This window comes from Lissotriton vulgaris, chromosome 2_1 (assembly GCF_964263255.1).
Source record: "Lissotriton vulgaris chromosome 2_1, aLisVul1.2, whole genome shotgun sequence".
In the NCBI taxonomy this organism is placed as follows: Eukaryota; Metazoa; Chordata; class Amphibia; order Caudata; family Salamandridae; genus Lissotriton; species Lissotriton vulgaris.
In genome coordinates this window covers 1,116,284,503-1,116,297,257 of record NC_141687.1, presented here as the reverse complement: position 1 = coordinate 1,116,297,257, position 12,755 = coordinate 1,116,284,503, and positions in this window count along the sequence as shown.

Sequence of the window (12,755 nt, the reverse complement as noted above, 5' to 3'; positions counted from 1 at the left end):
TTCAAAGTTGATGTTCTTGTTATGCTTTTTAAGATATGTTTTATCGAAATAAAGCCTTATAAACTATCAATCAGAGAAGGCTTCAGCCGGGGAGCATCAAAGTCCATATCGGGACTACACCGCTCCTTATTCAAGTTGTTGGCATGGCCAAAGGCTTAGCGTTTGAGGACTTATTCATGCGCCAACAGATCTTGTAGCAGAGGATGATTCTGATTGACGCTGATCCATAAGACTGATAGATTAATTGGCTGTTGAACTGAATGATACCTTTATGGTCTGGATTGTTTGCCCCGAGATCTAAATTGACCTCGTCCCATTCTGATCCTGGAGCCGGAGAGAGCTGAAGTGACTGAAGATGAGCGATGTTGTGAGTATCAATAGAGATTATGTGCTAAATGAAGTGAAAGTGGAACAGTATACGTTGGGAGTTGTAGTAAGAAAGGGAATGCATTGGACGATAATGGAGAACACATATTATGTGGTTCTGATTGTCAAGTGTGTTGGAGTGGTAATTATTGTAGATCTGATGATGTTCTTACACTTTCAATGAGAGGTTCCTCAAATTGAGTCAGGAGGCACCAGAGCATTGCATCACCAAGGCCCTGTGCAGTGATTGGCTTACAGATGCTGTAACGGAGCTGTGATAAGGTGACCTTTGACTGAGTTGAGCTGGTGCTGGTGAATGGACCCTGAGTTTGTTGGAGCGAAAAAGTAAGAGGTTGTAGTGAGGAGCGAGTGAGAGATTGTCAGAATGGGGAATCCCTTGTCAAAAAAGAAAAGCATGCAAACAGGGAAGAGATGTTTCCTCCTGAAGGTACTCCAGCAAGGGAGATGACAGTAAAGAAAGGGTTACACACGTAAATGTGGATAAACTAGTGACACAAATATACATCCAAAGATGTGAAAAAATGGAATGGGGTGTTATTGGCCCAAAAGTATGGGAATTATCGCACTTCATATTAACATTTGTATCCAAAGGCAATTTTACAGTGTGAAACACTAAATGCCAATGCTTAATGTGTACACATAAATATACAAAGGTGTTAATATAGTTCCGGCAGCCTACTACCCAATGTTGCCCTTGCACATTAGTCACACTAATGTGTAAAATATGATCTTATATAGGAACTGCAACAAGCACTCTTCAAGAAAGTCACTTTATCCAGAACAGTATTGGATACTAAGTCATACGACAATGTGCTTCATATCATTTTTATACTAGTGACATCTTGTTAGAACACAGTTGTTATATATGAGTCCAGTCAATGGTCTGTCGTCACAATGAACACTAACCCGTTTCAATTTAAAGTTGGGTTATTTTGAAGAAACAACGCCTTAAGAGAAAAATCAGCCAACAAGTGTTTTGTCAATCTTGACTTTAACAAGGCAGGTAAGTCAAATGGTCACTGGTATAGTACAATTTCTTCTAAAAATCCTTGCACTAAATCCATACGAAAAACGCCACAGAGATGCGAGTAAAGTCTCATACACGAATACCCAGGCCATCTACGTATTATGGTTAAACACAATGAGCCTCATTTATGAAAAATGACGCATTGCTGCGTGAAAACAGCAATGCGTCACTTTTCATTGCGCCCTCCTTGCAACACCAATGATGCGTCATATTTACAGTATGACGCATCATTGCGCAAGGAGTTACAGATACGTCAGTATTTCTGACATATCTGTGTGGCGCAAAAGTGACCTAGAAGTGGCGCAGAAGTTATAGATTTCACTGCGTCACTTCTATGACCTTTTCCTGCATCAGAATGCCCCCCTGCATACATTATACCTGGCGCAGGTATAATGTAGCGCAGGGGTTTACAAAGTGACGCATCTACCTAGATGCGTCACTTTGTAAATATGGTGCAACAAGGCACATTTTTTACGCTGCTGGTGCGTCAAAAAAAGTGACGCACCACCTCATAAATGAGGCCCAATATTTTTCTGGATCACTTGCTAGATAGCAGTCCATGCATACGGCCTTCAGTAGGGGATATCCACTATCCATAAGAAAAGGAAGTGAGTAGCACTTGCCATGTGTTAAGAAGCCGGCGGCCTTAATAAGCATCAAAGAGGGAGTCCGTAGTAAGCTCCTCTACCAGTCTAAAAAGCCAAAAGCGGTACAGAAGGTACATGATCCTGTATTTCCGATATAAGAGACATCCAAGGAAGGAGAGCTACGATTTCCATGAAGTGGAACCTTCCATAACCCTCGAATAAAGTATTTAAGGAGGAGAATGTATGATCTAAAACCCCAACCTAGTACTACACAGTTTGAAGCAATACGTCTTTTGGAACAAACAGCAATTGAAAAGAAATAAAAAAAATTGAACTAAAGAGTCACAGTAAGGCTCACTTATGCAGGAGAGAGCAAGAAAAGGAAAACAGAGAGAGTTAAAGGAGAACGCCATTCAAATGGTTGGAGTCTATCCAATTCTAGAGAAGGAAGAAGAGAATAAGGGAAAGCCAAGGAAGGAGCCAGACACTAAGAACCAGGAGGAAGATGCCCTAACAGAAGAATGCCTTAATGCAAGACCACCCCATATAACGCAGCAACAGCGGATTAACTAAATGCTACTGCACCATTTTCATCTGTGAATAGTCACAGGACTTTTTCAGAAGTGCACGCACCCCAGAACAACAGTTCCATCTTTTAATCAGACCTCTGCCCCTGTTGTAATAAGAACCCTGACTTGGCCAAATATCCTTTTCCCATTCCAGGCATCCATTGGCTCTGTCCAAGGGCAGTTTGTCTCTGAGTTTACCTCAAGACCCTGCACCTAGTCCAGGCATTATGGCAATAGTTCCTTACCACTAAGGTAATGCAGTTACCGAAGTATTGGTAGGTTAAACGACCAGCATGGATTTATCTGTCAGCTAAACAGCTGCAGGTCAAATCACCCTGAAGATAAACTTAGAACAGCTCAAAATGAAATTTGAGGAGCTTGTGAAGGGACGTGTGGGTATAGTCTACTTGGGACTTTATGGGGGAAATTATTTGTTTTATATGTGCAATGAAGCAGTGAGAGTGGCAAGCGAGGCCAAAATGGAGAAAGTGGTAGACAAATGTGCTATTGATATATCCTTGCAACAGAATGTATGGCTAGAAATGAATGAGAAAGAATTGCAGTTGATGAACCAGAGAGGGCTAAGAACGCATGTGAGGAAGTTGATTGAAAATATTTGGGAATGGAATAGTTTTAGGGATTACATTTTGTCTCCATTTTAGTTTTCCTTCTAATTTAGCATCTTTACATGATGGTGGTTTGAAATTTTTTTCACTAACAGGACAAAATGCCAAAAAAAGTTCTTTTACGCAAAGTACAGGGATGTGCCTATGTACATTTTGCATGGTCCAAATATGATATTTTCTATTTTACTAACTCATTGCCAACGTTTGGAGAAAATCCAGACAAGTGGTACATTCAGATGGAGCACCTTGGTACTATATCTAAGGGTTTGTGCGAAGACCTGGATGTCTTGTTTGAGGTAGCAGTTCCAAAGGATTTGTGGGCAGAATGTAAGAGAGTCGTTGAGTGGCCTACACAAGGACTGCCTCAGGTGTCAGGGAAAAAAAACCTTCACCCCCTGTTAGGATCAAATATGATGAAGTCATAAGGTATTTAAAGACGAAGGTTCCCCACAGAGAGATTAATTGGCCTAAGGTTTACCGAACCTCTAAAGAGCCTAAGAAATAAGTGAATGCCTATTTCTAGAGATTGATGCAGATGTTTAGGGAGCACAGTGGGTTGAATGATCCATTAGCAGAAGACATGGGAGGGTTTATAGCTTCATTCGTATGTAAATGAAAACCATGGATCAGTATTCAAATTATTCAAGGTGTCCTTTTGTTGGCAGAGTAAATTGGTTGACGGGATTCTGCAGTATACAAAGTATTGCTGCGAGACATTAGAGGTGAAACGCAAGGGGCTTAACGAAAAGTTCATGATGGCCCAGACTCAGCTAGCCCAGAGTGTAATGTATAAAGGATTTAATGCTATGTCCCAAGGACACAGATTAGAACCCAGCCTTAATTTTAATTTTTAATTTAATTTAATTTAATAACGATTTCTAAAGCGCCTGGTGACCCAAGGGCATCCCCGCGCTATAAGATTTGTGATCCTGTTGAGGGGAAGGGAGAGGGGGGGAGGCAATTATAGGGACTCTATTTGGGAAATAAATGAGTCTTTAATTTCTTGCGAAATGCCAAGTAGTTGGGTTCAAGTCTTAGGGAGCGGGGAAGAACGTTCCATCCTGTAGCTGCTTGAACGGAAAATTGACGTCCTCCTGTGCGAGTTCTTTTGAATCTAGGAATACTAGCTAGGTTCTCATTCTGGGATTGTAGGGATCTGGTTGCTGTGTAGGGGGTTATCATTTTGCTGAGGATCGCCGGACCAGATCCGTTGATCAGCTTATGTGTCGTGCACATCGCTTTGAATTGTACCCTTTGGCGCACAGGGAGCCAGTGCAGAGCTTTAAGGGCCGGTTTGGCGGACATTCTGGAGGGGATGTTAGTGAGCAGGCGTGCTGCCGCATTCTGTGTCCGCTGGAGTTTCGTTAGTGTGGCCTCAGGGGCTCCCAGGTAGACCAGATTACTGTAGTCAAGGCGGGACAATACTAGTCCCTGGATGAGCAGTTTCCTGGAAGTAGGTGGCAGTAAGGGGAGGATCTTGCGGGTCGTGCGCATGAGCCCGAAACAGGTACCCGAAGTTTTGGTTGCTTGTGTTTTCATAGTAAGCTCTGGTTTGAGCCACACACCGAGTGTCTTAATTTCACGTTTCGGGGGGGGGGGGGGGGAATTTCCCCGAACACGTCGGGCCAGAGTGCTGGGGGGATGGTCGTCCATTGTTTTCCTAGGAGCATCACCTCCGTCTTTGTCCCATTTAGTTTTAATGATGAGTTGTTCATCCAGTTATGAATTCCTGTAAGGCAGTTGGTCAGGTTTTCTGGGTGGTCAATCAGTTGGGACAAGGAGACGACCAACTGGGTGTCGTCAGCGTAGCTTATCATTTTTATGTTAAATGGTGTTACTACGTCCTCAAGAGGGGCCATGTAAACATTAAAAAGCGTCGGACTCAGGGAGGAGCCCTGAGGGACGCCGCTTGAGAGTGGGAGGGTGGATGAGTGGTGATTGTCGTCCCACACTTGGAACGTGCGCCCTGTGAGGAAAGATTCAATCCAACTGAGTGCCGTCCCGGTAAGTCCTGCATCCGCCAGTCTATGCAGAAGGACACCGTGGTTGACTGTGTCGAAGGCTGCGCTTAGATCCAGGAGGATCACTGCCACTGATCCTCCTGAATCCAGTATGCGCCTCGCTTCCTGAATGACGGCAAGAAGTGCGGTGTCTGTGCCATGGCCCGGGCAGAAACCAGTTTGGGATTGTCTAAGCAAGTTGTTAGTTTCAAGGAACTGGGATAATTGTGTGTTTACCAACTTCTCAGTTACTTTGCTGATACCGGGGAGTAGAGATATTGGACGGTAATTAGACAAGTCTGCTGGGTCTAGCTGAGGTTTTTTTTGAAGTGCCTTCACCACCACACTCTTCCAGCTGTCGGGGACAGATCCGTGGGTGAGCGAACTATTGATGAGTTCCGTGACGGTGGGTACGATGGTTGTGGCTACGGTTTTGAGGAACCTGATTGGTGCTGGATCCAAAGGTGATCCGCTTTTCATTTTTGTTAAGGTTCGTTCCACCTCTAGGCAGGTTACTGGCCGGAATGTCGGCAGTATAGGGCGTAGGTTACTTTCAGCCTGGTCGAGGGATAGACGGTTTTCCGTGTGGCTTGGGGGGACCGGGGGGTGGGAGAGAGGTCAGGATACGGGTAATTTTGTCATTAAAGTAATTCGCTAGCCTTAAGGAAGGTTACACAATGCCAAATCTCCAATGTGGTAGGGCATTGGAAGTGGGAGTTTAGGTACAATCCAGATTGAATTGTGATTGATTCCCATCAGCAGGAGAGGGAGAGCCTTTCCCAATACCAAGACCTCCTGTGTCGGTACAAAAATCTTCCAGATCCAGAGCTTTGCCCAATAACTTTAATTCAATACAGAGTTGTTCTGCCTCCACACCCACCCTACTGGGTGCCCCAAACTCTGATGATCCTGCAAAGAAGCCCAGTCCATAAGATGTTTAAAACATCCATAGATCAGGATCAATGATGGTGCCTGAGTGGGCAGGAGGAGTGCCTGCTTGGGGCAGTCCTGGAAGTGGATCAGAGAGCACCATATGTGGAAGGAGAGCAACGGGCATCCTGTATCTTTGCTAGTAGACACAGGAGCCACTTGATCAACAATTAGAACTGTTGAGGTCCCCGAACTACCCCTCTCGGGAAAGGAAGTGCAAGTTTTAGATATTACAAATCAACAGTGTACTAACCAAGTAACTGCCCCTGTCTCAGTAAAAATATGAGATGTCCACCAATTTGTGATTTGTGACTCCAGTCCTGTAAATCTCCTAGCTCGTGACTTGCTTTGCAATCACAACTGTGTCATATATGGTACATAGGATGGGGCTGGAATTGAAACCCAATCATCCGATGCGGAGTTTAAATTGAAGTCCCAAAGCCTGTCATTAGGTTATGTCCAGTGCTCACAACAGAGGATTTGCCAATAGCCATGAGAGAGACAGACAAAGAAGATGTTTGGGACTTCACTGGAAAGGAGATTGGACTGAGCAAAGGTGCTAAGCCCTTAAAGATCATCCTTTGATTCAGTTGTGTATTTCATCAGACTTGTCCGTACAAAATGACCCCAGAGGCCATTGCAGGAATCGACCCTGTCATTGAAAGCATAATAGAACAAGAAATCTTAAAGGAAGTCAACGGGAGCTGATGTAATTCCCAAATCCTGGCCTTAAGTCAAACAAGAATTGGAGGGACGTTCATGACCTCTGAAAGACCTCTGAAACCCCTGCTGTGATTCTATTTTAGATTCTCCCAGAAGCAGAGGGGTTCATGGTCATTGCTCTTTGTCAGGAATTCTTCTTGGCCCTGTCACATGAAGAGAGTCAATTTATCTTTGTGTTTCGGTTCCAAAGAGAAAACCCTAGTGTGGTGTTGTGCCTCACCAGGATATACAGAGATTCAATCTTATTGTAATCATATTCTCAAACCAGACCTAGAGTCCCTGCACTTGTTCTATAGCTAAATCTTATTTCTGTATATCTGATCACCTCATTGACAAAAAACTTGCAAACAAGACACAATATGCTGAAAATGGCACAATGTTGTGACTGAAAAATTGCAATATTGTCAAAAGCAAGTCATATATATGGGACATCAGATAGGCAACGGAATGAGATGAGTGTGTCATGATCGCATAGCAACTGTTCTTAAAAGGAAGTTTCCCGACTATGGAGAGAGGGGTGAGGATGTTTTTAGGAATGGTTGGCTACTGCCAACAATGGATACTGCACATTTTTCTTTTGGCAAAGCCTTTGTTTAGGCTGCTGCATGTGGACGTCACCCAGTACCATGGGATGATTAAATCATAAAAGTCTTCCAGGAACTTAAACATGTGCTTTGCAGTGCACCCACTCTTGGAATGCCAGACTATATGAAAGATGTTGTGCTCTTTTTCGCGAAAGAGATGGTTGGGCCTTATCAGTAGTAATTCAAGGTAATGGAGACACCAATCGTCCCATCAGCTACTTTTTGCCTACTCTTGATCCAGTGGCAGCAGAACTGCCAGCTTGTCTCAAAGTAGTTGCAGTGGTTAGCTTTAACAAATTGAGGGGATCATAATGGACTACCCTTTGATTGTGATGGTGCCGCATTCTGTTGAGATCCCCATGACTCATACCAGATCGCACCATTTGACAAGTTTCTCCGGTAGGTTGTCACAAGCGCGGAGATACTCCTCCGGGAGTTTATTCATAGCGCTATATAAACCCGCTAATAATAATAAATGTCCTTGCACCTTTCGGGGGAGTGGGCCCTCAATTCTGCCCAGGGACCTCTCCTTTTCCAACTTCTTAGTCACCACCCCTGGGTGTAGTAATGCCGATTTTAGGTTCCAGGTGCTGCCAGGTGGAATGGGGCCTGAGAATGGTATAGGGGAACATTCCTCAAAGCCATGAACTAGCGTCTCAGCGTCTGTTTTGTAGTGATATCTGTACGCTAGCTTGCGTAACTGGTGTGTGTTGACCGGTGACCATGCGAGCCCGTAAGACGCCCCCCTGTTTCCGCCCGTGGTCCTTGTGGGCTCCTTACTGTTTCTTTGTGTCTTTCTTATCCCCCTTGTGTTCTTTTCTACACTTGCATGCTGCTGCTGGGTGCCCTCTTCCACAGGATGTGCATTTGTGCTGGAACTTGCATGATGCTCCATAAGTACACTCGTTTGCCTCAAACTTCCAGCATATTGTCGGGGACCCGTTGGTGGTTGATGGTTCCACGTGCTGGCCTGCCTGAACCTTTGAAAAGGCCTCCCCCTCCCCTTCTGGAAGGGTGTCCGAAAGGGCTGTTCGCTCCTCCCTGCCCAGTACTTGGCCTCCTTTGCCACCATCATCTTATTGATGAAGCCAGGCACGTCTTCCTCGTTCCACTCCATCTCGGGGTGTGTCTGCATTTTGAGCCAAAAACCCTTATCATATTCTAGCCAGGCATAGCCTGGAAATTGCCTTTGTGCCTTATGGATGTTGGCTTCATAAAGTCATAGGTCGGCTGCGCAGCGCGAGCATTTCTCTACTATGATGCAGGCCATGATTCTGAATGATTCTAACCAGTTATCGAAATTTCTTTCCTTGCACTCCCTTCACCTCTCCCTCTTATCATCGTCCTTCATATAGCATGTTGTCAAGTCGAGTCCCTCTAGCTGTATTTTCAACAGGGAGAAGATATCTATAAACTCTTTTCTCCATATTCTCTTCTTCACTGCTAGTGGTATGAGGCATGCCAGGCCTGTTGCCCTTGTAGTCATAGATGCCAGCCCTGGCGATGGCTGTGTGCAGGGGGTCAGCCGCTGGGGATGCCATGGGATTGGCCCCCAAGCCACCAATGGTGCCCGACCGTCCCCCCTGGGCCCTGCCACGCCTTGTCCCAATAGCGCATGTATCCATGCCTGCAGTGGGTCTATGAGGTGCCAAGGTAACCCTGATACCTACTCCCCTGCTGCTGCTCCTGCTGCCCCTACACTTAAGCTTTTTAACAGCAATGGTGTCATAGATTTTATATATTCCTGCACAATTGCACTGATATGCTCACCGGTTGCTTCTGTGTCCCTGGTTCCCGCACTTGGTCCCGCCACCGCCGTGCTGGCTACAGATTGTCGGGCCTTCCTCTGGGAAGTTTTACTTGGTGCGGCTGCACCCCGCGAGCTTGGCTGGTGCCTTTCTTATCCTCTTGGCGGCTGGGGGTCTGGTGCCTGGTTGTTGCTGACCGCTTGCCCCTCGTCATTGGCGCCGCCCAGCGCATAGCAGTCCATCCAGTTGCTCCTGTGCTCCTGTGATGCTGCGTGGATCATCCTCAGCAGCTATTCCAGGTCCTTCTGCTGCCACTTACTGCCTCTCTGCATCATCCTGTGCACTCCTAGGGAGAGACCCAAAGTGGGGGGCTGCCGCTTGACTGTGTGCACCAAGATGTTTGAATGCGGGGTGTTGCCGCTTGCTGTGCGCACCAAGCGGTTTGATAAATGCGGGGTGCTGCCACCTATTATATGCACCAACTTGCATAGCTTGACTCCTGACTCTTCCGAGTTAGGTGCGCCAAGCTGTTTGGTGAATGTGGGGTGCTGCCGCCTGTTGTATGCACCAACTTGCCTAGCTTGACTCCTGACTGTCGCTAGTTAGGGGTGTTGCCCCATTGCACGGTCTCCAAAGTGCTCTGAGGATGCCTGCGCTGGGTTCATATGGCCGTGATATACTGTTTTCACTACCGGGTGGGGTGCTGCCACCGTTAGTTTGCACCAAAGAGCCTTCTCTGTTCCCTGCAGGCAGCCCTGAATCGAGCGAGGTGCTATTTGATTCCTAAGCACCGCGCCTCCCTCCGGTTGCTAGGCAACCCTGTGTTGCCTGTTACAACCCGGACTTAAACAAGCCATCCTTGAATCAGCCGTTGGACCGCTCAGGCGGAGGAGGGCTGAAACTCAACCTGCCTCTTCAGCTGGTCGAATTAGACTCCGAGCAGTGCCAAACCCCTTGCTGATGGCGGTGAGTTAGCGCTGGGGCTAACCGCGCTTGGAGGCACGACGGCGGGTGGGGGCAGGAAGGGTTTCGTGGCCGCTGGATAACGGGTGTGTACCGTGTCCCCCGGGTTTCGAGGAGATGCAGGGGCTGTCCTCCGCAGTACGCGGGCTGCTCTGCTCTGCCCCCACTTCTCGTGACCCGGACCGACCCTTTTTGCTGCACTTGATGGGGGCACGCTGTTGTTTACCGTGCGGCGCGCTGTCCCTGCTCCGGTTTTCTTCTACACGGCTGGAGCGAAGCAGGCTGTTTGGTTGTTCTCACTCACTGCACTTCCTTGGCTATTTCCTCAGCAGCACATTGATCTCCCGATTTCCAAACAAGATTCTCTTCCCCAAGGCGTACCGCTGGTCTTCAAAAATTCGTCAAAAGTTGGCAACAATCAGTATCTCCTTTACCAACATGGGGATGCAGCCATCAGCCACAACCTGGATCTCAGTTTACATTGCAAGCAAGATGGGAGCCAATAGGTGTGCACACCCCTTGTGGAACTGGTTGGTGATGCCACTACAAGGGCATTATACCCTGGCAAACTCTATGTTACATAAATACTACCCTCCTCATCAAATGGTACATCCATATATTGCCTGTTAGACCTGTAATCCTTATAGTGGTATTCCCCCAAACGTTTGTCTTCATATCTCTTTTGCTGTATCTTTCCGTTGGCCTTTGGACTCTGAGCACTTTAACACTGCTAAAAATTGCTAAAGTGTATGTGCTTCTCCCTAGAACATGGTCAGATTGGTATATACAGGAGTGGCATATTTCGTTTACTTATAAGTCCCTAGTAAAGTGGTATCCCATATACCCAGAACCTGTAATCTGAATTCTACTAGTGGGCCTGCAGCCCTGGTTGTGCCACCCACACAAGAAGCCTTTCAAACCTGTTTCAGCAATGCAATTGCATGGCCTTTGTGTGCCGTTTACTGCCACTTCGACTTGTCATTTAAAACCACTGGCCACGCCTTCAACTCCCCTTTTATTACACCTATGTTACCCCTATGGTAGGCCCTAGGTAGACCTACGGACAGTATGCCATGTAAGTAACAGGTAGGACATGTCCTTTTAAGTTTTACATGTCCTAGTAGTGACAAACATCTAAATTAATGGTTTCACTACTGTGAGGCATACTCCTTCCATAGGCTAGCATCAGGAAATCTTTAACACACTTTTTACCTGGGATTCCTGATTAGAAAGGAGTAGCTGCACCATGTTTTAAATCTTAGGGATAGTAATGAGGAATCATCTTTAGTGGTAAAGATGGATTTAATATTACTGTTTTAAAAATTACACTTTTAGAATTTGAATATTGCTCTTAATGTAACTTTGCGTGCCTGCAACCTGACTTCAACACATGTATGTGGTGGGTGACAACTATACTTTGTGCATTCCCTCTAGACAGCCACAAACACAGGAAGGGTGGGTGTGACAGAGAACTCATCAGTATCCTTGTAACTCTTACTGGGAAGGATGAGAGGGGGGAGCTGACACTTTCTCCTGAATAGGCTGTGTCCTGTTTCAAACACAACATGCTAATTAACCCCCACAGATAGCCTGTCAGACAGGGCTGGGATGAAAGGGGACCTCTGCACTTCAAAGGCCTGCTTTTATGTCACACCCACTTTAAAGGCACATTTGGGTATGAGCACTTGGGCTCTTATCCTACCAAGCACTACACTGGACCTGTGAAGTACTCTACCAATAGTAAATACTGCTGAGATAAAAGGATTGCCACTCTGCTTAACTGCTGCTCTGGAAGAACTGCTTTCTCCTTTGGTATTCTGCCCTGCTGCCTGCTAATTTCTGCCCTGCTGAGTACAAGGACTGGACCCATCTCATTTGAGCCCAGAGTGACTCCAAGGGTTTGCTGTCTTGTCCCCTGTTCTGAAATCTCAGGGCCATCACAGACTTTCTTCAACTCTGCAACAGAACTTGGACTCTGCCCTCTGAGAGTCCTGCCCTGCCAAATGGTGTAAAACAGTCCTGGACCCTTGAAAGGTGATTTTTGCTGTCCAGAATCATCAACATCATTGAAGTGATTAATTTGCGCTGATTAGAACCGTGGCATTGCCCTTTGATGCAGAAGCAGTAGCAGGTTGATGACATCGCCTCAATGGACTGCGTGGCTCAATGCCAAAAGACAACGCTGCTCGACAACAACACAGCACCTGCATCCTAAAGGGGTTCGTCAACGAAGCCTTCATTGACTGCCTGGATCGGTGCTGATGCTTCGCCTCCATCCATTGGTTTGACAGCGAAGTGTCACCTTCACGACTCCTCACATTGAGTCTTTGGCACCGATTCTTGCTCCATCCAAGATACTTTATCGGCTGGATCTGCGTGAGTCCTGTAGCAGGCCTGTCCCTCATCGTGGTCAGCATGTTATGCTAAGTTAAATATATTTATTGAGCGCAACTAATGCCCATGGGCATTTTGGCGCTATCTACTGAATTCAGAAAAATTGGAAAGTTAAGTTTAATTTCTATTAAATAGCCATGTCTTAAGAGATTTCCTGAAGGTAAGAAGGTTGGTGGGAGATTTGATGTAGAGTGATAGACTATTCCAAGTAGTGGAA